At 46.0% G+C, this 26,216-nt stretch overlaps 1 protein-coding gene across 9 annotated transcripts in view; it reads right to left on the bottom strand.

The window, feature by feature from the left end:
- Positions 1-16,180, bottom strand: part of matk (megakaryocyte-associated tyrosine kinase) — an 89,814-nt gene extending 73,634 nt beyond the window's left edge. For 3 of the 9 annotated variants that reach the window (XM_078555731.1, XM_078555739.1, XM_078555734.1), the window contains exons 1-2: positions 15,067-15,334; positions 14,777-14,874 (exon numbers count right to left, since the gene is read on the bottom strand). The gene's annotated coding sequence lies outside the window, so the exon portion shown is untranslated. Of the gene's footprint in view, positions 1-14,776; positions 14,875-15,066; positions 15,335-16,099 lie in introns of those variants that run through there. The other 6 variants (XM_078555732.1, XM_078555738.1, XM_078555733.1 and 3 more) reach the window with 5 other exon arrangements.
- Positions 16,181-26,216: the final 10,036 nt, after the last annotated feature.

Here is a 26,216-nt window from a genome sequence, read left to right as displayed (position 1 = left end):
CATTTTTTGAACAACCTGATGACTGCTTGTGCACTAATATCATCGCACTATTTGATGATGAAACCACACAAAACATCAAGCAGGGCAGCATGCATTTTTCCATTCTTTGTGAAGGTTTTTTTCTCTCAACCATCCACTTATTCCATTTGTTGTGAATATGATCCTTGAATGGCTTGTTGAGGCACACATCCACAGGTTCAACTACGGATGTTAGATCCCTTGGTATAACTGCGATGTGGATGTTTCTTTGCACCGCTTCTTGATCTCAACAGTTATATAGGATCTGAACATGCCCCATATGAATAAGCTGTGTTCTTTATGTAGGCCACTGGAGCACCTATTCCATACGTTATCAATCCACAGCTTCACTGCATCCTCATCCATCCATTAGTTGTCATGGGCATGCACAAAAACTCCTGCAGGGAACTTGATTTGCGACATGGTTTTACATTTGAAAATTACCATAGGCTTTAATTGTGTTCCATCAACCATGCAGGCTAGTTGCACCCTGAATCTTGTCTTCTAATGTCCTGTGGTTTCCACTAAAACTGTTTCCGAACCTTTCTACTCCACAGTTTGGTTGCTGGACACATTGAAATTCATGGACTTTTTCGTCCATGTTGCTGATGTGGCATAATGGGCACTCGTGCTTTTGCCGTTGTCTGATGATGAATTGCTGGAAAATGGTCATTTTGTCGTCGGGATCTTTTGGTAATCTCTGAGCAACCTTTGTCTTCTGCTGCAACATTTTCATTCCATAAAGCAGCAAAACCAACTCGCGATTGCTCGGAAATCTTTCTGGACTCAGGGTTTGATTTGGCCCACTTAAGTGCATATGAACGGATTGCATTTCTGGTGACGATATAACCATTCTGACGATTTTTGAAGACCCAATCTGATATATGCTTCTCAAGATCAGGCCAGTGGCTGGTTCCTTTTCTCTTGACACATTTATTCTTGGGCATCTCCTTTAGGGCAGGTTTCTCCTTCTTCTTTCGTTCTCACATGATTTTTTCACCAACACCGAACTCCCTTGCTGCAGCACATCTATTTGGCAAGTTAACTTTTTAAGCTTGAAACCAGTTTCCTACTTCATTCTTTTTTTCAGGAGGACCCATTTCTGTTCGTCAATCACCATGCATGGTCTGCTCTGTGTGGGCATGTCTTAAACTCCCCTACATCTTCTTGGCAACATGTCACTTTATTTTTATCATCACAGCAAAGGACTTTAGGAAGTCCAATCTCATACTACATGCTTGATCCCATGTACTGACCTAAGGTGAGTATAACACTAAATATGTATTTCTGAGCTGAAAAATTGAAGTTGATTCCTAGTGCAAGTATAGCCCTAAAGATGCATTTATTAGCTGGAAAATGGGAGGTCGACTTATACGGCAAGTATAAGCCTAAACATGCATTTTGATGCCAAAAATATGAGGTCATCTTATACATTGGGTTGACTTATACACCATGATCTATGGTTGATCATGGCTGATCCGTGTTTAACTTCTTTAACGTTAAAAGAATTTCATATCCCCTAATATTCTCATCTAACAAAAATCTATCAATCTCTGTTTTGAACTTTTCAATTCACCTCACCTTAACAGCCCTTTTGGGGAGAGAATTCCAGATAATCACGACTCTTTGTGTGAAGAAGTGCGTCCTGACACCAGCCCTGAATGATCTACCTCTAATTTTGAGATTATGTCCCCGTGTCCTGGACTCCCCGCAAGAGGAAATATTTTCTCTCAATCTACATTATCATTTTCTTTAATCTTCTTAAACAACTCAATTAGATCAACCCTGAATCTTCTATATACAAGCCTAGTCTATGCAACCTATTCTAATAATTTAATTCTTTAGCTTTTAGGTTCCTTTGGATCTGTTGAAAACGCTGCTAAATTTAAACTGCTCAGGATCTAAGGGACATTCCAGATGGAATTGTCTTAAGGATACTGTCACTGGGTTATGAGATTCCCAGGAGGTAGCTGTAGAATAGCCTTTAACTGGATCGTGGGGACTTCTGCCCACTAAATGGTAACAGTGGAGAAAACAATCAACCAGACAGTTTCTTCTACGCTGTTTTATCACTGGGTTACCCAAAATGCTTTTGTAAAATTGCTGGGACTTCCTAAAGTCCTTTGTTGATGTTTATACATTAAAGCTATGGTCCTCAAATTGATGAGACGCAGGATAAAAAATGGATACAACTTTCTGACCCAATTGAAACAGCGAGACAACTTAGTGAGAAAGGCTGACAGCCTCCAGTCAATCCTGTATTATAGACTCCACCTACTCCAGTGTTGGAGACTCCACTTCTGAGAGAGATGCAAGAAAAGCTCCCTTAGAGGAACCTGGCTATTGCAATCAGCAGGCTACTGTTATGGGATGAACAAAGCCCACGCAATGCCTGGTGAGAGCCCACCTAAGTTTTTGGGGTTTCTGCTCAGGATCTAGAATGTCCATAATTCCTGTTCCCTAGAATGCTCATACATCCTTAGCCTAGAATGCCTGATTACTTTGAATTCATGAATACCCATGCATATTGAACATAAAGTGGCCATATATTCTTACGCTGGTTCAGCTGGTTCATGACCAATCAGTTGGATAACTGATCTTTTGTAGAGAGCGACTGGGAGGGGCTGATACAGGAAAGCCACTATTTGGGGCTCAGGGATAAAACAGGACCCTCAGAGGTCTCCTGTGCCTCCAGAGAGCTGCCGAATAAAACCTGCCAGTGGCATACCGGTGATGGGGCTGTGGGGGGGGGTGACAGGGGTCTCTCATCTGCAGGCACTCAGTGCCTGATCAAGCGACCCAACATTAGAAGGGAGGACCTGCTGAATGCCACTTCCCTACCCATGTATCGGACCCCTCCCCCTCACCAGTGACCACCTTCCCACAAACCCCATCCCACCCCATTTATCTCTCGCCAGGGACCCAGCAATGATCCCTGGTGAAGGCCCTAGTGTGTTACTGGGTAATGAAGAGCTCAGGGGCATGATTTCCACCCTACTGAGGGCTTAATCTGACATGAGACCCGATGCTGTCCATGTTAGTGCCTGCTTACTTTGTAATTGTGTTGGACCTCCCGTGAAATGGTGGCGCAAGGTTCCCACTGGTTCTCCAATCAGGGGGCAGGATACCCGTCGCCGCAACGTCTTGTCCATTAGCTCAGCTTCTCTTTCCACAGACGCTGCCCAAACCTGCTGAATGTTTCTAGCATTTTCTGTTTTTAATTTTGATCTCTAGCATTCGCAGTATATTGATTTTGACGTATTGTAGTGATGGGTGGAGGGGTGCTTTGAAAGTCACTGCAGATTCTGGTACAGGCACCACATGGAGCAGCTGAGTCAGGATGTGTCCTGCTCAAATTTACTTAAAAACTGACCATTGTCATGTCACATTAAAAGAGAACAGTGATCAATGACTATTTGCTCTCGCTCGCTTTGGACAGAGAAGATTTTCATGCCACAATAACATCCGGAAGGAGGAAGATAATGTTTCATGCCCTGCCTGTATATTGAGAAATATTTCCCCAGATTGCAGACTTAGAGCAGGATTCTGAGGTCGGCGTGCGGGCGGGATCGACGGGCCCAGGAGTGGCCGGGGAACGGACCGCCGCCCACGATCGGCCCCCGACCGTGATTTCACGCTGGCTGGCCCATTAACCATCAGCTAGCATGAAACGCGCGCTGAAATGGTCAGCACTGCCGGCGTGGGGGCGGGAAGAGGGCGGGCACTAAATGAAAGCTCCCAAAAGGCAGAGAGCTGCCTCAGGGAGCTGAAGACTTCAAAACAATTAAAAAAAAGATTTTGAAATCTGGAAAAAAATGTCCATGCTTCAGAATCAGACAGCTGAACATATACATGATAAATTTTTGGATAATTCGGGCAACAAGGGGTATGAGAAATTGGAAATATGGTATTGAGATAGAGCATCAGCCATGATCATATTGAATGACAGAGCAGGCTCGAAGGGCCAAATGGCCTACTCCTGCTCCTAGTTTCTTTGTTTCATCCTGCCCTTGGATGAGGTTTCATCAAAAATGCAAAGTCTGCCTGGCAGATTCGCCCATCTGCCAACTATAAGATTGGACGGACCAAGAAAAATCGGGGGCAATTGGAACTTTAACAACTTTAATTGTCTTCTTTATTGTCAGTGGCTGCACTTCTGACACTCGTGCATGCCTGCTGACCAAAATATCATGCGAGCGTGGGATGACGTTGGGACACACGCCTGATGGCATCTCGCCGGATTTCGCATCCAAACGGGTCGGGTGCACACCCGCACGCCAACCTAAAAATTCTGCCAGTGTCACTGTGTGTCACTTTTAAAGGATGCCAAATATCAGGAAAAAAAATTAACATGTCAAAGCCTTGCAATCCTCAGAGATACTTTTTCAACAAATGCAACATTGTCTCTTAATTAGTCTGCATTGGGATAGTCAGTCCTCAGTCCGTGCTGGGATAGTCAGAGTTCAGTCTGTACTGGGATAGTCAGTGCTCAATCTGTACTGGCAGCGTCAGTTCACAGTAAGAACTGGGATAATTAAACCTCAGTCCGTACTGGGATAGTTAATCTTCAGGCTGTACTGGGATAGTCAGTCCTCAGTTTTAAATAGGATAGGGAGTCCTCAGGCTACAATGTGATAGTCAGTCCTCAGTATGTACTGAGACAGTTAACACTCAGACTGCACTGGGTTAGTTCATCCTCAATCAGTACTGGGATAGTCAGTTCTCAGCCTGTGCTGGGATAGTCAGTGCCCTGTCTGTGCTGCGATAGTTAACCCATTGTCTGCACTGGGACAGTTAATACACACACTGTACTGGGATAGTCAGTCATCAGTCTGAACTGGGATAGTCAGTGCTCAATCTGTACTGGGAGAGTCAGTCCACATTCTGTACTGGGAGAGTCAGTCCACATTCTGTACTGGGATAGTCAGTCCACAGTCTGTACTGGGATAGTCAATGCTCAGTCAGTGCTGGGATAGTCAGTCCGCAGTCTCTACTGAGATAGTCAGTCCTCAGTCAGTGCTGGGATAGTCAGTCCGCAGTCTCTACTGAGATAGTCAGTCCTCAGTCTGTACTGGGATAGTCAGTCCTCAGTCTGTACTGGGATAGTCAGTCCTCAGTCTGTACTGGGATAGTCAGTCCTCAGTCTGTACTGGGATAGTCAGTCCTCAGTCTGTACTGGGATAGTCAGTCCTCAGTCTGTACTGGGATAGTCAGTCCGCAGTCTCTATTGGAATAGTCAGTACTCACTCTGAACTGGGATAGGTAGTGCCCAGTCTGAATTGGGATAGTCAGTCCTCAGTCTGTATTTTGTTATGACCTCCTCAGTTGGTCATAACAAAGGTTGAAGATGGTTTTCACAAGGATATGCCTTCATCAAATCAGAATCTATTAACTATTTAAACTGTTAGCAATAAGGAACCAATCAAACAAGATTTTCCTGTGCCAAAGAAAGAGCAAATTTATTAACCACTAAACCCGAGAAAAACAATGAAAAAAGTGATGTCAAGCATTCGGCCCTCATGCAGTCATTCAGGCACACACATGGGCACATACACACGCACGCACACACACACGCACACACAGACACACAGACATACACACACACACACACACACGTGCGTGCACGCGTATCAGAAATAAGGGGTTAGAGTCCAAGAAAATAAGGTAAAAGAATATACAGCTAATTGTCCTTTGATTGTCCTTGAGGCGTAGGTTTTAAACGTTGCAGCCGATTTGGGTTACCTGGTTTCTTGGATGCGCTCAGATGTAGATGATGCTGCAGTAATTACGGGATCTCAGTTTGCTGGTAGGTTTCTGGGAAAACTGGACTGCACTCTTATCTCAAAAGACAGACAGGGAGAGAGAGCAGCCTTAAGCCTGTTTCCGCTGCTGAAGACTTTCTTGACACATCACCTGTGCCATTTGCAATCTCTCTCTGGTGGCTGGGCAGCTTTACCTTGAAATACTTCACCCATTATGTATTTCCAAGAGGTTTTGGGTATATCTGTCTGTGGCAGCCATTGTTTCAATATCTAGTATTTTGCATTTTGGATGTCTCTTACTTAGGCAGTTTGCTCTGTCTCACATCAATTTTTTTCTTTATTCATTCACAGGATGTGGGCTTCGCTGGCTGGGCCAGCATCTATTGCCCATCCCTAGTTGCCTTGAGAAGATGGTGGTGAGCTGCCTTCTTGAACTGCTGCAGTCCATGTGGTGTAGGTGCACCCACAGTGCTGTTAGGAAGGGAGTTCCAGGATTTTGACCCAGCGACAGTGAAGGAATGGCGGTATATTTCCAAGTCAGGATGGTGAGTGACTTGGAGGGGAACTTCCAGATGGTGGTGTTCCCATGTATCTGCTGCCCTTGTCCTTCTAGATCGTAGCGGTCGTGGGTTTGGGAGGTGCTGTCTAAGGAGCCTTGGTGAATTCCTGCAGTGCACCTTGTAGATAGTACACATTGCTGCTACTGTGCGTCGGTGGTGGAGGGAGTGAATGTTTGTGGATGTGCTGCCAATCAAGTGGACTGCTTTGTCCTGGATGGTGTCCAGGTTCTTGAGTGTTGTGGGAGCTGTACTCATCCAAGCAAGTGGGGAGTATTCCATCACACTCCTGGCTTGTGCCTTGTAGATGGTGGACAGGATCTGGGGAGTCAGGAGGTGAGTTACTTGTCACACAATTCCTAGCCCCTGACCTGCTCTTGTAGCCACAGTATTTATATGGCTAGTCCAGTTCAGTTTCTGGTCAATGGTAACCCCCAGGATGTTGATAGTGGGGGATTCAGTGATGGTAATGCCATTGAACATCAAGGGACGATGGTTGGATTCTCTCTTGTTGGAGATGGTCATTGCCTGACACTTGTCTAGCACGAATGTTACTTGCCACTTGTCAACCCAAGCTTGGATATTCTCCAGGTCTTGCTGCATCTGGACATGGACTGCCTCAGTATCTGAGGAGTAGCGAAAAGTGCTGAACATCGTGCAATCATCTGCGAATTTCCCCGTTTCTGACCTTATGATGGAAGGAGGGTCATTGATGAAGCAGGTGAAGATGGTTGGGCCTAGGACACTACCATGAGGAACTCCTGCAGTGAGTCCTGGAACTGAGGTGACTGACCTCCAACAACCACAACCATCTTCCTTTGTGCTAGGTATGACTCTAACCAGCGGAGAGTATTCCCCGGATTCCCATTGACTCCAGTTTTGCTGGGGCTCCTTGATGCCACACTCGGTCAAATGCTGCCTTGATGTCAAGGGCAGTCACTCTCACCTTACCTCGGGAGTTCAGCTGTTTTGTTTGAACCAAAGCTGTAATGAGGTCAGGAGCTGAGTGGCCCTGGCGGAACCCAAACTGGGTATCAGCAAGATACTGCTAAGCAAGTGCCGCTTGATAGCACTGTTGATGACCCCTTCCATTACTTTACTGATGATCGAGAGTAAACTGTTGGAATGGTAATTGGCCGGGTTGGATTTGTCCTGCTTTTTGTATACAGGACATACCTGGGCAATTTCCCACATAGCAGGGTAGATGCCAGTGTTGTAGCTGTACTGGAACAACTTGGCTAGGGGTGCAGCAAGTTCTGGAGCGCAAGTCTTCAGTACTATTGCCGAAATATTATCAGGTTCCATAGCCTTTGCAGTATCCAGTGCCTTCAGCCATTTCTTGATATCATGTGGTATGAATTGAAATGGCTGAAGACTGGCATCTGTGATGCTGGGGACCTCCAGACAAGGCCGAGATGGATCATCCATTCGGCACTTCTGGTTGAAGATTGTTGTGAATGCTTCAGCCTTATCTTTTGCACTGCTGTGCTGGACTCCTCCATCATTGAGGATAGGGTTATTTGTGGAGCATCCTCCTCCAGTGAGTTGTTTAATTGTCCACCACCATTCACGACTGAGTGTGGCAGGACTGCAGAGCTTACATCTGATCCATTGGTTCTGGGATTGCTTAGTTCTGTCTATCACTTGCTGCTTATGCTGTTTGGCATGCAAGTAGTCCTGTGTTGTAGCTTCACCAGGTTGACAGCTCATTTTTAGGTATGTCTGGTGCTGCTCCTGGCATGCACTCCTGCACTCTTCATTAAACCAGGGTTGAACCCCTGGCTTGATGGTAATGGTAGAGTGGAGGATATACCGGGCCATGAGGTTACAGATTGTTCTCGAGTACAATGCTGCTGCTGCTGATGGCCCACAGCGCCTCATGGATGCCCAGACTTGAGTTGCTATATCTGTTCGAAATCTATCCCATTTAGCACGGTGGTGGTGCCACACAACACGATGGAGGGTATCCTCAATGTGAAGACGGGACTTCGTCTCCACAATGACTGTGCGGTGGTCACTCCTATCGATACTGTCAAGGACAGATGCATCTGCGGCAGGCAGGTTGGTGAGGATGAGGTCAAGTATGTTTTTCCCTCTTGTTGGTTCCCTCACCACCTGTCGCAGACCCAGTCTAGCAGCTATGTCCTTTAGGACTCGGCCAGCTTGGTCAGTAGTTGTACTACTGAGCCACTCTTGGTGATGGACGTTGAAGTCCCCCACCCAGAGTACATTCTGCTCCCATGCCACCCATAGTTCTACCTCCAAGTGATATTTAACATGGATCGTTCAACAGCACTGATTCGTCAGCTGAGGGAGGGCGCTACATGGTAACCAGCAAGAGGTTTCCTTGCCCATGCTTTTGACCTGATGTCATGAGACTTCATGGGATCCAGAGTCAATGTTGAGGACTCCCAGGGGAACTCCTTCCTGACTGTATACCACTGTGCTGCCACTTCTGCTGGGTCTGTCCTGTCTGGGGCATTATCTGTCAGATATGATTCCGTGAGGTTGACTATGTCAGGCTGTTGCTTGTCTAGTCTGTGAGACAGCTCTCCCACTTTTGGCACTAGCCACCAGAGGTTAGTAAGGAGGATTTTGCAGGGTCAACAAGGCTGAGATTGCCGTTGTCATTTCCGGTGCCTAGGTCGATGCAGTCGTTCAGTTTCTGGTCCGTCCAGTTTCTTTCCTTTTTTTGTGACTTTATAGCAACTTGTTACAACTGAGTGGCTTGCTAGGCCATTTAAGAGTCTATCACACTGCTGTGGTCTGGAGTCACATGTAGGCCAGACGAGGTAAGGACGACATTTCCTTCCCTAAAGGGAAGGAATAGGTTTTCACAACAATCGACAATGGTTTCATGGTCATGGTCATCATTAGACCTTTAATTCCAGGTTTTTATTGAATTCAAATTCCACCATCTACAGTGGCGGGATTCGAACCCGGGTCCCCAGAGCATTTGCCTGGGTTTCTGGATTACTAGCCCAGCGACAATACCACTACACCATCACCTCCCGCTATTGCAAAAGTTCCAATCAATTGAAAATTGAAAAATCATATTTTCAAAGATAAAGAGGCATAGCCTCATGACAACTGGGATAGTCAGTCCTCGGTCGGAACTGGGATAGTCAGTCGTTGGTCTGAACTGGTATAGTCAGTCCTCGGTCTGAACTGGGATAGTCAGACCACAGTCTGCACTGGGGTAGTCAGTCCTCAGTCTGTATTGGCAGAGTCAGTCCTCAGACTGTACTGGGGTAATCAGTCCACAGTCTGTACTGGGATATTCAGTCCTCAGTCTGTACTGGGGTAGTTAATCCACTGTCTATACTGGGATAGTCAGTCTGAAATCTGTACTGGGATATTCAGTTCACAGTCTGAACTGGAATAGTTAAATCTCAGTCTGAACTGGAATAGTTAAATCTCAGTCTGTACTGGGATAGTCAGATCTCAGTCTGTACTGGGATAGTCAGAACTCTGTCTGTATTGGGATAGTCAGAACTCTGTCTGTACTGGGATAGTCAGAACTCTGTCTGTACTGGGATAGTCAGAACTCTGTCTGTACTGGGATAGTCAGAACTCTGTCTGTACTGGGATAGTCAGAACTCTGTCTGTACTGGGATAGTCAGAACTCTGTCTGTACTGGGATAGTCAGAACTCTGTCTGTACTGGGATAGTCAGAACTCTGTCTGTACTGGGATAGTCAGAACTCTGTCTGTACTGGGATAGTCAGAACTCTGTCTGTACTGGGATAGTCAGAACTCTGTCTGTACTGGGATAGTCAGAACTCTGTCTGTACTGGGATAGTCAGAACTCTGTCTGTACTGGGATAGTCAGAACTCTGTCTGTACTGGGATAGTCAGACCTCAGTATGTGCTGAGCCAGTTAACACTCAGTCTGTACTGGGTTAGTTAATCCTCAGTCTGTACTGGGATAATCAGTGCTCAGTCTTTACTGGGATAGTTAATTGTCCATCTGTACTGAGATAGTTAGTTCTCAGTCTCTGCTGGGATAGTCAGTCCTCATTCTGTACTGGGATTGTTAACCCTCAGTCTGGACTGGGATAGTCAGTTCTCAGACTCTACTGGGGTGGTCAGTTCTCAGTCTGTAGTGAAATAGTTAGCGCTCATCCTGTACTGGGATAGTTAATCCCCAGCCTGTAGTGGGATAGTTAGTCCTCAGTCTGTACAGGGATAGTCAGTTCACAGACTGAAATGGGATAGTTAATCCTCAGTCTGTAGTTAGCTCAGGAAATATAGTTAATACAAGAAAGAAAGCTTTCTCTTCACAACCGCAGGTCATACATAATGCTGGTTAGATAAAGCAGAAAGCTCCCTTTACATTGACCCATCAAACCCTCCTAAGGCAGGTGCAGGTTAAGTACAGAGTAAATAAATCTCCCTCTACACTGGACCATCAAACACTCCCTGATCAAGTACAGCATAGGTTAGATATTAGCTTTCTTGAGTTTACTGTTTAGGGTTAGTTTTGTGCTCCAAGACTGCACTTACTTGGAACTTTGTTCCCAATGCCCAATCTCATTCAATGTGGCGCTCTTGCAGTTAGAAGAAAGAGGGGACTACCAGGACAGAAGTAAGCCAGTAAGATCTTCAAGCCTGTGTTACCATCTTATCAATTATCATCCCCTCTATTGGGATTGGTTTGAGGTCAAGCCCAAGGTGAAAACCTCTTGTATTAACCCACTGCATCACCTCAGCATATGCAGGCTGTTGGAGGGAAATCCTTTCCAATAAATTGCTGAGCATTAAAGCCACAGGCATTGCATAATTGTCACAAGGCTTGACACCAGGCAACACCATTTTGTTAACCAGCAGCCCATGGCAAGTTAATCGGTTTCCTTCTGAATCTCCGAGTGCCAAAAAAGCTTTATTAACCAGGAGCCCCATGTCTGCAGGTGTAACCACATATCTTTGTTCAAGCTGAGTAACCCTATATTTGTTCTAAATATGAACAAAACAGTTGCTTGACATGAACATAATACTTCCCCTTTCACAGCTGCACATCAAACCTTTTTTTTTACCTCAATGCATATTCTGGACAATAAGCTGTGATGGTCCAAATGTGATTTTATTTCCAATCCCTTACTCCAACAATAGGGGCTGGTTAGTTCAGTTGGCTAATGGCCAGTGTGTTGATTAGATTAATGCCCCTAGCATAGGTCGATTCTTTTTCTGGCTGAAGTAGACTTGGTACCTGCCTCCTTGCCTTGTCCTGAAGTGCAAGGCAATGGCAAACCACCACTGACAAAAAACTGCCAAGAAAATGGCTCAGGGTGAAACATCAGCAGACAATGAGCCAAGGACCTGCCTTTGTGCAGAGGACCCATGACATGATTCCAATGTTGCTTTCTGAAAATGTTGGAGTACAAATGCACCATGGACTGTAATGGATTGGTCACTGGTTACAAAAATTATGAGGGGAATAGATAAAGTGGACAGGATAAAAGTGTTTCCCTTGAAGGAGAATTCTAGAACCAGGGGACATAGATTCAAGATAAGTGGCAGAAGGTGTAGGGGGGACATAAGGAAGAACTTTTTACGCAGAGGGTAGTGGGTGTCTGGAATTCGCTGCCCAAGTTGGTGGTAGTGGCAGAAATTTTAAACTCTTTTAAAAAGTACCTGGATCTGCACCTTAAGTGCTGTAAGCTGCAGGGCTATGGGCCAGGTGCAGGAAGGTGGGATTAGAAAGGGCACCTGGGTGTCCTCGGGCTGGCATGGACAAGATGGGCCGAATGGCATCCTTCTGTGCTGTAACCTTTCTATGGTTCTACACTATTGCTGTCAATCCAATCCCAATTTTTACTAAATCACAGAATCACAGATTTGTTACGGCACAAAAGGAGGCCATTTGACCCATTGTGTTTGTACCGGCTCTCCGAATGAGCAACTCAGCCAGCACCATTACCCCCGCCTTCTCCCCGTAACCCTGCACATTCTTCCTTTTCAGATAACCATCTAATTCCATCTTGAATGCTTCAGTTGAACTTGCCTCCACCACATTCCCAGTCAGTGCATTTCAGACCTGAACCACTCACTCTGTAAAAAAGATTTTCCTCATATTACTTTTAATTCTGTGCCCGTCTCAATCCTTTCATGAGTGGGAACAGTTTCTCCCTATATACCCTGTCCAGACCCCTCATGATTTCATATAATGCTTCATCAGATGCCAATGATATACAGAAAGTGATGAAGGTGATGCTGTTGCAATGCAGTCACTGTGGTTGCTTGAGTGAATGTGGCAACTATTTTTTACAGACTGATCCCACAAACAGCAGGGAAATTAATAATTGATTGGGTCGTTTTTAACTTCAAATTGGCCAACCGCTGGGGCCCTCTATAGGAGCTGCCTGTTCTGGGGATGAAGAGGTGTGAGCTATTTTGAGGCCCCGGTCTCATTCAAATTGAAGAAGTGAGCTGCAAGCGCTACGCGGGTCCAGAGGCAAATTTCTACCGTTATCTGGTGCTGTACCTCCGTTGTGTCAAACTCAGCAAAGTTCTTCAAGGGTGAGTCTAGATCAGAAAGCAGAGAGCCATACTGCTGACCTCAATATAGTTGAGGAGCTGCTGATGACCTCTGTCCCTGACCCCGCCAACGAATCAGCAGAGGCCACCTCATTAGCATCTAGTTAGTGGCTGCCCCTGTCATTTGTCCCTTGAGTTGCCTATCGGGAGGATGTAGATCACAAAAAATGCGCCACTGTCCAGCTGTTCTTTTTCATTTTTCATGGGATGTGGGCTTGCTGGCAAGACTAGCATTTGCTGCCCATCCCTAATTGCCCTTGAGAAGGTGTTGGTGAGCCACCTTCCTGAACCACTGCAGTCTATTCTGTGGCAGTTTGGTACAATTGACTGGCTTGCTAGGCCATTTTAGAGGGCAGTTAAGAGTCAGCCACATTGCTGTGCGTCTGGAGTCACACGTAGGCCAGGCCAGGTAAGGACAACAGATTTCCTTCCCTGAAGGATATTAATGAACCAGTTGGGTTTTTGTGACAATCGATGATAGTTCCATGGTCACATTCACTGTCATGGTTCCTTCATTGTTGCTGGGTCAAAATCCAGGAACTCCCTTCCTATAGCACTGTGGGCACATCAACACCACATGGACTGCAATGGTTCCAGGGAGTGGATCACCACCACCTTCTCAAGGAAAATTAGGAATGGGCAATAAATGTTGACCTAGCCAGTGATGCCCACACGCCATAAGAGAATTTTTAAAAATTACCGAGACTAACTTTCAATTCCAGATTTTTTTAAACTAATTGAATTCAAATTCCCCAGCTGCTGTGGAGGGATTTGAGCCTATGCCCCCAGAACATTAGGCAAGGCCTCTAAATTACAATCCAATGACACTACCACTATGCGACAATTTCATTTTAATACACCTGTCATTTTTCTCCCAAGTTGCTCACAGCTGTGTCTGGGAGATGAATATATAATTCCTCCAGGCTCTGAGACAATCCTGGATGGTTGGTAACTCTACCCACTCCTCAAAAAGAATCCAATTAAGTATGGCAGAAAGTTTCAGGATTTGGGTTAATGAGCCTGAAACCACACAACCTGTTAACGGTAACAAGTCATACTTGCCAAAGCTGAATGCTGATGTTAATCCATGGTTCAGGTATCCCTGACCACCTTGCTAACCTCTGCTCTCTCAATTCTGCCTAGCTGTCAGTACATGCCGGTGCATCTATAAAATCCTAGCTTCATTTCAGTCCTGCATATAAAACGTCCGCACCACTCTTGCTCTCCACAAAATCGCACATCCCTGAAGATATTGCTTCTACAGGAAATAGTATTTCAAACTCCCAAGTACAGCACTCAGGGTTGTCAGCCAAACGGAAAGCCAATTTACTGTCAGTCATTTCCAAAGTGTTACAAGTGGCTCATAGACCATGTGTTGACCACCTCAGCGATATGGGTTTGATACAAGTTTTTAACAAATTACCGCAAAGGACATGATTTGTAAATTCTGTGTTAATATTTCTTAAAGCTTAAAATTTCTGGGCTGCCATTATCTGGCTGGTAAGTCGAAAAAAGTGCACAAAACAACACCATTAGTTTGGGTGTTTTCCGAGGTAAATTATGCAACTTCCTCTGAAGCAAAGCCAAGTTCATTTTTGATTTATTTTAAAAATGAAAGGTTAAAAATAAAAGCAGATTATTTCAGCTGATGGGAATTGACCAGTGAACAAGGGCATCGGCCCTTCAGACACTGGCTAGCAGGTGAACTGAATACTGTACAGTAACCCGTCTGGAAATTGTGAGTGATTTGAGAGGGCACTGCACAGACAGACATATTGCACTGTCTCCTGCTGTCATCTTTGCCAGGGCTTTAAAGCTATTCAAATTCTAACCCTCCTGAGTCTTCCCCTCCCCTAATCTACTAACTTTAAACGCAAACTTTAATAATAACCTCTTCACTTACCTTGTCTTCAGTTTAACAATTTTTGCAGCCTTGTTGCGCAATAGAACTTATCCTTCTGTTTCTCAATAATATTTAATTCAGAGAGTCATTTCCTTCTCCTCCATATGTCAATTGAAATCACACCGTGAGAAAAGCAGAAGCAAAATCCTCATCACAGCAGCTTCAGAAAAAGGACAAGCTTGCAAAAAGTGGCTGGTCATTGTTAATCTCAAAGCAACCTTCTTTTAATTAGCTCACCAAATGGCATAAAACATCACAATCAACGAGCAGAAATGAGTGAGGTTACTTACCGCACAGGGCTCTGCAGTGGAATCAGTGATTAGTTTCAGGGCTGCCGTCTCCTAGCATTCGGAGGAATCCTATAGTTAATTGCTTGTATTGTGGTGATATTGGGTAATTGCCAGCAATTCAGAAACAGCAAATGCTCTACTGTTGCATTTCACTTTGACATAAACAGAAAAGACAATTCAGAGAATTTACGCCAATGATTTCACAGAGGCACACAGCCAATTTGTATTTCAATGTTGCATGTACACATGAAGGACTCTTCCTGTGGGTTGTTGATCAGTTGGATCATTTCCTCTTCTGATCTAAGTCTAGCATTGGAGAATATTATTGAATTTTTTTGCAGGGATACTGGTTTACTTTCATTGTAAATATTTGGGGCTAACAACGTAAGGGACAGTTTCCACCACTGGCACTGACATAGAGGAAACTATCTGAGATCACTGCAATTGCCTAACTCAGGGAAGGCTTGGTAACAGGGCTTGCTAGCTAATGTTTACAGTCAGGGTAGTGGGTTTGCGTTCCCTGTGCTCTTAAGAAGTTGGCAATCTGTCAGTGTTCAGCCCTGGGTTGTGAGAAGTTTGAGTCTAGTGAACCTCAACCCCATGCCCCCAAGATTTTCCACAAGTCACTGTGAAATTCAACTTATTTGAACAGCACCATTTTCTGTATTAAAGCTTCAAGTCATATTGCTGCCACAGAACCTTTCATGTCCTGAACAGGCTGACATCTTAACAACACATCTCTTTTGACAATGCTGTACTCTCTCAGTATGCACTGACGTCTGAACCTAGGGGATCTGATCCGTGCATGTCATTTTATGGGAGATGGGCATTTTCTTAAGCACTTTGACAGGAAACCACAGAGGCATATGTTCCAAAGGGCCCTCAGATCATTAAAAAATGCACAATTGAGTCAAAAATAACTGGCCTATTCATGTGACAATTTAAACAAAGCTTCCTCCTGCACCCCACTCGCTACCACCCCCCACCTTGCCACGCCCCCTCCCCCCCCCCCTCCCTCCCCCTCACAACTCACCCGTCCTTTCTTCTCCTGGAAGAGCTGACTCTCACTGGGTGCTTGGGTGTAAAGGCACTCCCTTGTCCTCTCATACTTCCTCCAAGTGATTATTCTTGCGTGGAGTTGGGTAGTTTGTCAGCCAATGCTCTATTGTGGGGAGTTTCGTGGCTTATCCAAGTCCTGTATGTGCACACTATCTTTACAGCAGAGGAAAAATGGGGGCATCTAAGCAAATAGGAACAAGAAATTCAATGGATAATATAGAGGTTGGAATCAAGACTGAGGAAAGGGGAAAATAAGATAAAGAAATTGATCGTTTTAGGTGCGACAAATAAAACGAATGAGGGTAAGAACCTAAGTTAAGAGTAAAAGTAGAATGGTAGGCACGGGCAGAAATATTAAAGAAAATACAAAACTTGATAGTAATCCTCAACTTGGTGTATGCAGTTTGGTGATTTGCGCTCCCAGCTCCTTGCGTATGCTGAAAGTGCAGATGGGGTTTTTCTCCCTGTGTCTTTACCTCAATGCTGGAAGCTCTGGGAATAAAATGCTGGAATTAGAATAAACATAGCAGAAGGAAAATTTGATGTCATAGTGACTATGGAAATATTGTTTGTCCCAGAAGATGGAAGTTAATTCAATCATTCCAGATCATAGGTTGTTCAGAACAGATTATTAGGGGAGGTGGGGTTATATACATGGGAAAACTTAAATTTCAAGGAAGTTAAAACAGCAGTTTGAGGAAAGAAAGAATCTGGATACAGTTAGAGTGGGTCAACAATTGGAGTTTCCTAGGGTTCCTCCTATATAGACAAGGGTGGATGACAAGAGGACAATATTACAATGATCTGCAAAACTGATATCGGAAAATAGAACTAGGAAAAATAGAAAAGAGGTGAAATATAAGCTGGTTTAAGTGGGGGCGGGGGGGGGGGGGGGGGGGGGGGACAAGAAGAGCTGGATAGAGGGCCAGTGATAGGTGGAGATAACCAAAAGATGTCACAGACAAAAGGACAAAGAGATGTTGAAGGTGGTGATATTATCTAAAGGAATGTGCTAATTAAGGGTAGAAAGCAGGACGAGCAAGGTACAGATAGCCCTAGTGGGGGTGGGGTGGGGGGAAGGGATCGAAATAGTCTAAAAGGTAGAGATAAAACAATGGATGGAAAAACACTTAAAAATAATGGAAGTAGGTGGGAAAAGAAAAACCTATATAAATTATTGGAAAAAAGAAATAGGAGGGGGAAAATTGGAAAGGGGCTGGGGATGGAGGAGAGAGTTCATGATCTAAAATTGTTGAACTCAATATTCAGTCTGGAAGGCTGTAAAGTGCCTAGTCGTAAGATGAGGTGCTGTTCCTCTAGTTTACGTTCAGCTTCACTGGAACAATGCAGCAAGCCAAGGATGGACCTGTGGGCATGAGAGCAGGGTGGAGTGTTGAAATGGCAAGCGACAGGGAGGTCTGGGTAATGCTTGCGGACAGACCAAAGGTGATCTGCAAAGCGGTCACCCAGTCTGCGTTTGGTCTCTCCAATGTGGAGGAAACTGCATTGGGAGCAACGAATGCAGTAGACTAAGTTGAGGGAAGTGCAAGTGAAATGCTGCTTCGCTTGAAAGGAGTGTTTGGGCCCTTGGACGGTGAGGAGAGCGGAAGTAAAGGGGCAGGTGTTGCACCTTCTGCGCTTGCATGGGAAGGTGCCGTGGGAGGGGGTTGAGGTGTAGGGGGTGATGGAGGAGTGGACCAGGGTGTCCCAGAGGGAACGATCCCTGCGGAATGCCACCGGGGGTGGGGGGTGGTGAAGGGAAGATGTGTTTGGTGGTGGCATCATGCTGAAGTTGGTGGAAATGGCGGAGGATGATCCTTTGAATGTGGAAGCTGGTGGGGTGATAAGTGAGGACAAGGGGGACCCTATCATGGTTGTGGGAGGGAGAAGAAGGTGTGAGGGCGGATGCGCGGGAGATGGGCCGGACATGGTTGAGGGCCCTGTCAACCACCGTGGGTGGAAAACCTCAGTTAAGGAAGAAGGAGGACATGTCAGAGGAACGGTTTTTGAAAGTGGCATCATCAGAACAGATGCGACGGAGGTGAAGGAACTGAGAGAATGGGGTGGAGTCCTTACAGGAAGCGGGGTGCGAGGAGCTGTAATCGAGGTAGCTGTGGGAGTCGGTAGGCTTGTAATGGATATTGGTGGACAGTCTATCACCAGAAATTGAGACAGAGAGGTCAAGGAAGGGAAGGGAAGTGTCAGAGATGGACCATGTGAAAATGATGGAGGGGTGGAAATTGGAAGCAAAATTAATAAATTTTTCCAGGTCCACTTAGTCTACTGTATTCGTTGCTCCCAATGCGGTTTCCTCGACATTGGAGCGACCAAATGCAGACTGGGTGACTGCTTTGCAGAACACCTTTGGTCTGTCCGCAAGCATTACCCAGACCTCCCTGTCGCTTGCCATTTCAACACTCCACACTGCTCTCATGCCCACATGTCCGTCCTTGGCTTGCTGCATTGTTCCAGTGAAGCTCAACGCAAACTGGAGGAACAGCACCTCATCTTACGACTAGGCACTTTACAGCCTTCCAGACTGAATATTGAGTTCAACAATTTTAGATCATGAACTCTCTCCTCCATCCTCAGCCCCTTTCCGATTTTCCCCCTCCTTTTTCTTTTTTCCAATAATTTATATAGATTTTTCTTTTCCCACCTACTTCCACTATTTTTAAGTGTATTTCCATCCATTGTTTTATCTCTACCTTTTAGCCTATTTCGATCCCTTCCCCCCACCCCACCCCCACTAGGGCTATCTGTACCTTGCTCGTCCTGCTTTCTACCCTTAATTAGCACATTCCTTTAGATAATATCACCACCTTCAACATCTCTTTGTCCTTTTGTCTGTGACATCTTTTGGTTATCTCCACCTATCACTGGCCCTCTATCCAGCTCTTCTTGTCCCACCCCCCCTTAAACCAGCTTATATTTCACCTCTTTTCTATTTTTCCTTAGTTCTGTTGAAGAGTCATATGGACTCGAAACGTTAACTGTGCTCCTCTCCGCAGATGCCGCCAGACCTGCTGAGTTTTTCCAGGTATTTTTGTTTTTGTTTTGGATTTCCAGCATCCGCAGTTTTTTGCTTTTATCTGAAAATAGATGGCTTTAACCAACCCAACACACACACACACACAGGTAGTTGTTATCCATGGCCTGCCCTCACTCCGGTCTCAGCCTCCCACTGTTCTGCACCATGTTCTCTTGGCATCGCTCACTAGGTTCCTGTGCTCTGCTCCCACAATCTCTTGATCCTCAACACCTGCATCACAACATCACCCAGGAGTTTTCTGATTGGTTGAAAATGCGGGATCAGCAGTTTTGATAATCTATACTGAATCAATTTCCCAAATGTTAGGAACTAGAAATAGTTCAAGTAAGTTTCATGTTTATTGTGTGTGTTAGGAATGAGTTTTAGCTTTAAGTTTAAATTTAATTTATATTTCTGTATTTGAGTGTTAGGAAAGGGGTGATCTTGAGTATTGATTTCTTTTTAAAAGATGCCTGCATTATAATGAGGTTTCTGACTCTTGAAGGGGAGTTAAAACAAACACCATGGTACAAAAAACTGGGCTGTTGCCTAGCAACAGGAGGCCCACACAGGGACATAAAGAAACTAAAAGCAGTTTGAATTCAGTTGGTGATCATGCTCTAAGGTGGAGGAAGCAGTTTAAGTCTCTCTCTAGCTGACATACTAGCAGATTGCTGAGGAAAATAAGTCTAAGAATCTTGGATGGGTTGCTCTAAAGTTAAAGTATCAGTGAATGTCAAGTGAGTTCTGGATCTCAAGGGAAATACCAAATTGTCAGCAGTCTACTGGGAGAGGGAACTGCAGGGAGCAGGTCCTAAAGAAAAAAGAAAAAAGCCCCAAGAATCCCTTTAAGTGAAGTAAAAGGACAAGGATAGGAATCTGGAAAAGGTCCTGTTCAGTGGAAGTGAAAGTAAGGGGCAGAGAGGAAGGCTACAAACTTAAAGGGAGAAAGCTGCAGGACGCAGACTTAAAGCCAAATATGCTTGCGAGAAGCCAGGAGATCCAAGGAGACAGCCGAAGGTCTGTAACTCTTTACTGTGGGCATTAGAAGCAGTGGTGTTCTGCTGGCATGGCTGAGTCAGAGTTAGTGTATGTGGAAGAAAGAATGCACATGGCGATCCAGGGGAAAGGAACAATGGAAGGAGAGTTTTAAACCTTGTAGGGGGACCCTTGTGGATGGCGTCTGAGAGAAAGTGTAATTTGGGAGAAGATTCCAAAGTGAGTTGTTTGAAAGTGGAGATTGGAAACCCTCATGTGAAAGATAGAGTTCATTGAGACCAGTTGGGTCATGGGTGTGACAAACATCTGGGAGTTTGTTGATGAGAGATCCACAGCATCTGTTTGGGGTGGCATCTATCACTTGGTTTCAGAGTGTGGTGTGCCTGACCACAGGGCGCCTATTGGTTTACATAACCTGTGTACTTACTGTGAACATTAGAGTATAAGATAGCTTTTGTAACTCGCATTATCCTAATGAATCTGTATATATCTATAAAGGTACAGTTGTGGATGAAGGAGCATTGTAATATAGTTCATCTTTTCTTATTTAATAAATGTTTTATTCTTTTTTAAAAGTTCATCAGCTGACTCCTGTGATTCTCTTCAGTAGCCGTCCTCCACGTTTCTAAACAATAAATAAAAGTTAGGATCTATCGAGCCGGGTTCCACCCTGGGATCTGGCTTGTCCAGTAGTAACATCAACTGGGATCATAACACAAAGAGAATCTGACTACAGTTTCTCAAATCTGGACACAAGGTTTTATTCTTTTGTTCCCTTCGATTTTTCTCTCTCCCAACTGATAATGTGTTCCAAACCTTGGGGGTCTCAGTCTTGGTTGAAAGCAGCTGATAGTGATACCAACTTCATCACCTTCACATTGCCAGATACAACATGGTATCTGCCTCCTTGTATTCATGTCAGAATGTTTTGTTAGATGTAAATATCCCAGGGTGGAACCCGGTTTGGTAGATCCTAACTTTTATTTTTTGTTTAGATACGTGGAGAGTGGCTACTGAAGAGTCACTGGAGTCAGCTCATGAACTTTTAACAAAAGAATAAAACATTTATTAAAATAAGAAAAGATGAACTATATTACAACACTCCTTCACCCACAACTATACCTTTACAGATATATACAGATTTGTAAGGATAACACAAGTTTCAAAAGTTATCTTATACTCTAATGTTCACAGTAAGTACACAGTCCATGTAAACCAATAGGCAACCTGTGGTCAGGTAAACCAAGTGACAGATGCCACCGCAAACAAATGCTATGGATCTCTCACCAACTCCCCCCAGACATTTGTTACACTGTGAGCCAACCAGTCTCACTGAACTCCGTCTTTCACACGAGGGTTTCCAATCGCCACTCTCCAACCTGCTTTGGAATCTTCTCCCAAACTGATGCTTTCTCTCAGACACCTTCCACAAGGGTCCACCTCCAGGGTTTTGAACTCTCCTTCCGATGTTCCTCTCCCCTGGATCACCATATTCATTCAAGCTTCCTTCCAAGCACTCTCTCTCATTGACTCAGCTGTGCCAAACAGAACACCACTGCTTCACATGCCCACAGTAAAGAGTTACAGACCTTCAGCTGCCTTCTTGGATCTTCTGGCTTCTCACAAGTCTACTTTTGCTTTAAGTCTGCTTCCTGCAGCATTCTCCCTTGAAACTTGGAGCCTTTCTCTGCTCCTCACTCTTAACTTCACTTGACTGGACTTTTCCATATTCCTGTCCTTGTCCTCTGACTTAACTGTCCTCTTGGGACCTTTCCTGTTCTACTTCCTAGTTTTGGGGACTTTTTTCTTTGGTTTTTGGAACCTGCTCCTTGCAGTTCCCTCTCCTGACCTGCTTCTGCTGGCCACTGCTTCTAACTTTACTCTGGAATTTGCTATCTGTCCTTCTCTTATGCTGCTTCTCCTGGCAACCCCTTTCAACTTGCAGCACACTGACCAACTGCACTCAAACTGAACTAAAACTACTATTCTGTCTCTGTGGGGCCTCCTGTTGCTAAGCAACAGCACTGTATTTTTCTATCTTGTGTTTGTTTATCTTCCCTTCAAGAGTTGTAAAACCTTCATTAAAATACAAGCATCTTTTAAAGTGAAGCTAAAACTCAACTTCCCCCTTTCTTAACTCACAAATACAGGAACACAAATCAAACATAACTTTAAAGCTAAAACTCATTCCTAACACCCACAAATACAAATATAACTTACTTGAATTATCTCTATTTCCTAACAGCCGTCTCATAACAATATGTGAAAACAATACCATCAAACGGAGGAAGGTAAAAAGGAGCAGGTATATCAACTAGTAAGGACAGTGGAGGATGGAAGAGACAGTGAGAGTGAGGCAGAAAGAGACTTAGGACAGAACCATCCCAGATTTGTACAAAGTACGGTAGCAAGCAGAGAAAAGAGTGTTTTACCCGCCGGCCGCAATGGCCGGTTTTCGCGCTGTATCTTCCCATTCTCAGTGCATCCTGCCGCATTGATAATGCATTCCCGGGAAACATGCCAGATCGCTGGCAGGGTGGACTCTGATTCGCCCACCCCATTGTCACCTCAGACCTTCAGTAATCTGGGCATCAAATTTAAAAGGTGCCCCTCCACTGTCTAAGGGATTGGAAGCTGCTGCAAAGTCATGGTTGAAAAGGGAGGTAACATGCTGCCCCCAAATTTAGCAACTCCTCCCTTGGGTGCCCACTGGATGCAATGGAGACCGGCCGTGAAGTCTTCTACTCCCACTTTGGGCGAATACTGGCAAGCAAGGTCGCCAATGCAGCATTGGAGGCAGTGGCAGCCTTGCAAAAGAGGATGAATGATCCCCTCCATTCTGCCAGGGTAAGTCACTCTTCTCATCACCCACAACTCACACATCACAAACCCATCACACATCCACAGGGGTCTCATTCACGGCCAGTTCAAGGGACATTACCATTCACTCCCTCATACACACCTTCATCTGTCCTGTGGATCGTGTCCTCATCCCATCCATGCCACCACTCACCACCCACACGTGCCAGGCATCCTTCTCATCTGGCCTGGCAGGCATCCTGCTTATACTCTCTCCATCTGTCTTCATGCAGGGCAAGCTGGCACACAACAAAAAGGAGAGGTCGCAGACTGTGGGGGAATGCCTGACATCAAGGTCCTCACAGATTTGAAAAGAGTCATCCAGCTGGCCGGCGAGGATCTGGACCGTTCCTGCGCTGACGGTGAGGTCAGTGCTGCTCTACCAAGTGAGGTTCCAGCAGTGCAACATCCATCAGACAACCATGTTGTGAGTGAGTTCCCCTGTTCTACAGCCTCCTGCCATACACTAATTATCTCTCCTTGCTTTCACAGGCACATCTGGGAAGCAGCCGATAGGGTCCATGAGCCAGGTCCTCAACTCACCCCGAAGCCACCTCTGAAGAAAAATCTGCTGACACCCTAATTGAAGACCCGTCACAGCGCTCACCCACACCCTCCACCAGCACAGAGACACACACCTCAGTGGGACCTAATTCTAGAGTAGCCTCAGGGTCACAATCTGGTGAGCACATCGCACTGTCTGATCCACAACAGGCGGCGGCAGGGACTTCCCAGGTTTCTGGCACTCGGAGGACTGTTGGAGGCCAGAAATCTGCTGAGTCTAAGTTCAAATGAGGAGCCTCTGGACTTGGTCATACCTCAGTTGCTGGAGCTGCAAAGGCAAGCTCGGGAACATCAGGAAGGGATGTCCGCTGCACTCTTCAGATTGCAAGGCACAATGGAGGAGTCTGTCCACCTTCAGTCTGAAGTGATAGTACCTGCATGCCAACGCACTGAGGACAGCATTGTTAGGATGGTGGCCGCCATGGAGACCTTGGTCCAGGGCATTGGTCCTAAACAGGTGCGGGAGCTGAACTCCATCACTGACACCATAGTTGGCCTCCAGCAGTATCAACGCAAGAGGAGTGCCGGGCAGCTTGATCGCACTCCATCAACCCCTGCTCCTCAAGGATTCATTCAGGGGCTCTCGGGTACCCATTGCACCCAGGTGACTCCGGGAGTGTCCAACCCATCCAAATCCCCTGTTCCTGTAACCCTTGTAGCTCCAGCTCCACAGGCTGCTAATGGTGCTACTGCCACACTGCAGGAGCCTGAAAGCAGACCGGTGCCCTCCAGGTCTCAGCCCTCCAGAGGATGCCTGCCACAGACAGGGCATTGAAGTCAGCAGGCTACCTCCACTTCCACTGTGGATGTTGGGGGAGCACCAATATGTAATGGCAGAGTTAGGAAGGTTAAGAAGATGGAGTTGCACAGCCTGGGCATGGGTGTTAATCACTTGTACTTAATGTTCACTATTGTAAATAAACTCCCAAGAACGACTCCTTGTCTATGGTTCCTTGTTATGATGAACAGTGTTCATGTCATTCAGATGTGAAACCTTGGTTCCTGCACAAGATAAAGGCAGGTGTCTCAGTCCAGGGCCTCTTCCCTGTGCAGTGTGTAACCTTCAGAGCAAAGTGATGGTCCGGCTTCACACTCACCGAACACATTAGTGATTCCTGCACCTCGATGGTGCTTGTCATTGCTGCCAGAATGTGGTGGGCAGGGGTCACAGAGTTCTATCATTCTCTCTTTGTGCTCTCAGCAACTTTGAGGTGGGGCTCAGCCCCCATCTCTTCAAAATCTGTGACCGGTGGTGCTGTGTTCCTGAAGGGGTCAGGTGCTGAAAGCTGACAAAGGATCAGGTGCTTCTAAAGTTTCATGGCGGCATCTCTATGATATGTCCCTGATCAGAGAGCACAAGTGAGCTGCCCTCAGCCAGACAGGAGTCAGACATTCACAGAGGCTATGTGAGGATCTATGGAGTGTCCTCACTGCATGTTGTCATCATCCCCCTGGAATCTAGTGACTATTCGGGCCTCCGCTGCATCTCCATGGCATGAGCCTGAGCACTGAGGGTACATGCATTGCCATCAGCCACACAGGAGTAAAATGTTCACAGACGCAAGGTGAGGATGTCAGGACTGTTCTCAAAGCATCTTGTCATCATCCTCCACGAATCTTGCGGCTGAGGGCCTCCCGAGCGCACCTTCCAGTGCGATGGCTAGTCACTGGCATCCTCGCCTTCGAGGACCTCATCATTGTCACCCCCTTCGACGTCCTCCTCATCGAAGGGTACATGCAGCTGCTCCATCTCCTCCTCAGCCAGGTCCTCCCCACTTTGCATTGCCAGATTGTGCAGCGTGCAGCAAGCTACAATGATGCACCACACCCTCTGGGGCCTGTATTGCAGTGCTCTACCAGACCCGATGAGGCACTGGAACCTCATTTTCAAAATGCCTATTGTTTGCTCCACCGAAGTTCGGGTCGCAGCATGAGTCTCGTTATACCATCGCTCTGCTGCAGTCTGAGGCTGCCGCACAGATGTCCTCAGCTATGTCCTCTGTGGGTAGCCCTTGCTCCTGAGGAGCCAACCCTGCAGCCTCTCCGGACCCTGAAAGATGTGAAAGACCTGAGACCTGCTAAGGAAGTTGGAGTCGTGGATGCTTCCTGTGAATTGTGCAGTGACATTAAGGGTGTGTTTGTGGTGGTCGCACACCAGCTGAGCATTCAGCGAGTGGAAGCCTTTGCAGTTGACATAGTTGACTGCTTGTTGCCACGGAAATCTAAGCACCATGAGTGCTGTCGATGGCACCCTGCACCTATAGAAAACCAGAGATTTGCGCAAATCACAGCACTCTTGCTTCCTGGCTGTCCTGATCCCGGGCAAAATGCACAAAATTGTGTGCCTTTGCGAAGATGGCAGCTCTGACCTCATGGATACACTTGAGTGGAGGTTTGCGAGATCCTGCACAGGTCACCTGTGGAGCCTTAGGAGCCACTGGTGTAAAAATATGAATGCCGCGATCACATTCACAGCCACTGGCAGTGTGTGCCCTCCATGCCCCCGTGGCACCAAATCCTGCAGCTGGTGGCATACGTGACCAATCTGTTCCATAGACATGCACAGTCTTCAGCAACACTGGTTGTCAGTCATCAGAAGGAATGGCAGGCGCCGTCCCTGGGTCTAGCGAGGCGCCTA

The sequence above is a fragment of the Cetorhinus maximus genome, chromosome 13 (genome assembly GCF_964194155.1).
Source record: "Cetorhinus maximus chromosome 13, sCetMax3.hap1.1, whole genome shotgun sequence".
NCBI lineage: Eukaryota > Metazoa > Chordata > Chondrichthyes > Lamniformes > Cetorhinidae > Cetorhinus > Cetorhinus maximus.
Note: the sequence above shows the minus strand (reverse complement) of the source record. Positions and strands in the feature narration are given on the sequence as shown.